Genomic DNA, 2704 nt, shown 5'->3' with positions numbered 1-2704 from the left:
ATCTTACTATATTTACTATCTAATAGAAGAGTAATATGCAAATTAACCATCACTCTGTCATTCCATCACAAAGATGGCAACGGCCATGGAACTGGAGTGAGCAGGAGGCTTGGGTTGCCCTGGCGATGGAGGAAGCCAAGCTTCCTGCCTGCCCTGGCAAGCACTGGGCTCCACTCAATACTACGAAGTTTCATTTATAGAACATAAATAAATCCCAGAAAAAAAAAGGACAGGATGGGGCTTCGGATGCTGGAGGGTGTGACCAGCCTGAATATGGCCCTCAGCCCCTCACCCAGGCTGGCCAGGCACTCCAGCGGGACCCCCACACTGACCCAGGACACCCTTCAGGGCAAACCAGCTGGCCTCCACCCATGCACCAGGTCTCTATCCTATATAAAAACAAGTAATATACAAATTGACCCTAACAGCAAAATGACTGGTCACTATGACACACACCCAGGGGGCAGACACTTAAATCTGGAGCTGCCCCTTGGTGGTCAGTGCACTCCCACAGGGTGAGCTCTGCTCAGCCACAAGCCAGGCTGCTAGCTGCCAGCACAGCAGTGGTGGCAGGAGCTTCTCCCACCTCCTCAGCAGTGCTAAGCATGTCCAACTGCAGCTTAGGCCTGCTCCCCATTGACAAGTGGACACCTGCCAGAGGCATGCCTCACTGCCAGCTTAAGCCTGTTCCCCAGGGAGCGCGCCTAAGCCAGCAGGTAGACATCCCCCGAGTGGTCCCGGACAGCAAGAGGGCACAGGCCAGGCTGAGGGAACCCGCGAGTGAACAAATTTTTGTGCACTGGGCCTCTGGTATGTGTATAAAAGCACTTGTAGAGTCTGTTTATACAAAAAGTAGATTGCTCAGGTTTTGTTTTTTTGTTTGTTAATACGGAGGATAATGTTTCCACAGATCCTTAGAGTGGAAGAGAGACAGGGAGAGGAAGAGAGAGATTTGTTGGCTGCCTTCCACACCCGTCCTGAGTCTGCAACTCAGGTAGGCACCTTTGACCAGGAATGGAACATGACCCTTTGGTGCTTGGGCTGATGTTCCAACCACTGTGGAACACTGGCTAGGTCTCAGTTTTGGTTTTTAATAGAAGTATCTCTGTATATAAAAGCCTAATATGCAAATTTTCCCTGTGGGCATTCAACCAGGAGACCCATCGCTTATTATGATGTGCACTGACCACCATGGGGTGGCAGAGAATGAAGGAAGGCCCCGGTCAGTAGCCGGGAAAGGTGGCCCTGGCTCACAGCCAGAAAACCCTCATCAATCCTGATCACTTGCCAGGCCTAGGAGCCTTATCTGTGCATGAATTTTTTGTACCAGGCCTCTAGTCCTATGTAATAAAAGCCCAGTGACCAAATAGCAGAACAACTAGAACAATGGTCGACCAGTTGTTATGCTGTGCACTGACCTTCATGGGGCAGACACTCAATGCAGGAGCTGCCTCCTGGTGGCAAGTGTTCTCCCACAGGAGGAGCAGCTGCTCAGAGGGTAGGTCCATAGCTGCTTGGTTGGGATGAGTAGTGTTCCCACAGAGAGCCAGTCCTCATAGGTCACACCCCCCACCAGTGCATGAATCCATGAACAGGGCCTCTAGTTATGTACTTTATACATAAGAGGCCCCATGCATGGTTTCATGAACCAGTGGGGTCCCTTGGCCTGGCCAGCAATTGGGGGCCAACTGGTTGGGGAGAGACTGCGGGAGGTTGGGCGGTCAGGGAACAATTGCAGGAGATTGGCCGGCCAGGGTGGGATCATGGGAGGGCTCCAGAGGGTGTCCGACTCATCTCATCCAGTCCCAGTCGAGGCCAGAGTGAGACCCCAGGACCCCAGGACCCCAGGAGAGCTTTAGGGCATGTCTGGCCCATCTCGCTCAGTCCCAATAAGCCAGTACCCAGCAGCAAGTTAACCTACTGGTTGGAGTGTCTACCCCCTGCTGGTCAATATGTGTCATAGTGACTGGTGGAATGGTCAAACAAACTGTCGAATGAACCATCAGACACTTAGCATATTGTGCTTTTATTATATAGGATTGTGGAAATTTGAAAATATAAATGAAGAAAAGGTAAGAAAACAATTCATGGCCATCCCTATTAACACTTTGGTGTACTTTGAATTGCTTTTTGGAAATTAAAAGAAATTAGTCATGGGATTTTGAACCATAAAAGAATCACATGTTATAAAACATAATGTTAAATATCTTTGAACCACATTTGAACCTAAGACAGAGATAGAAACATCGATGAGAGGGAAACAACAACATTGATTGGCTGTCTCCTGCATGTCCCCTGCTGGGGATTGAGCCCACAATCCGGACATGTGCCCTGACCAGAATTGAATGGTACTTAGTGCATGGTTCAATGTTCAACCACTGAGATGCACTGGCCACCTGCTTACACCTTTAATTTGTCAGGTTTTTTCCTATTATGTAATCTTACATGATATAATACAGTATAATCCTATATAATAAAAGCCTAATAATGCAAATTGTTTTACTGTGAGTCTTGTTCAACCAATTAAAGCATAATATGCTAATGATATGCTAAGGCTGTTCAACCGCTCGCTATGATGTGCACTGACCACCAGGGGGCAGACGCTCCAACTGGTAGGTTAGCTTGCTACTGGGGTCCCCCCAATCGGGACTGAACAAGATGGGCCAGACATGCCCTGGAGCCCTCCCGCAGTCCCTTCCTGCCT

General features: G+C 49.1%; 1 pseudogene; it reads left to right on the top strand.

Annotated features, from left to right (window-relative positions):
- The window catches only part of LOC102752365, a 71731-nt pseudogene that overhangs the window by 36282 nt on the left and 32745 nt on the right, over positions 1-2704 (top strand).

Source organism: Myotis davidii, unplaced genomic scaffold (assembly GCF_000327345.1).
Source record: "Myotis davidii unplaced genomic scaffold, ASM32734v1 scaffold219, whole genome shotgun sequence".
Classification (NCBI taxonomy): Eukaryota; Metazoa; Chordata; class Mammalia; order Chiroptera; family Vespertilionidae; genus Myotis; species Myotis davidii.
This window is presented reverse-complemented; position numbering and strand designations above follow the sequence as displayed.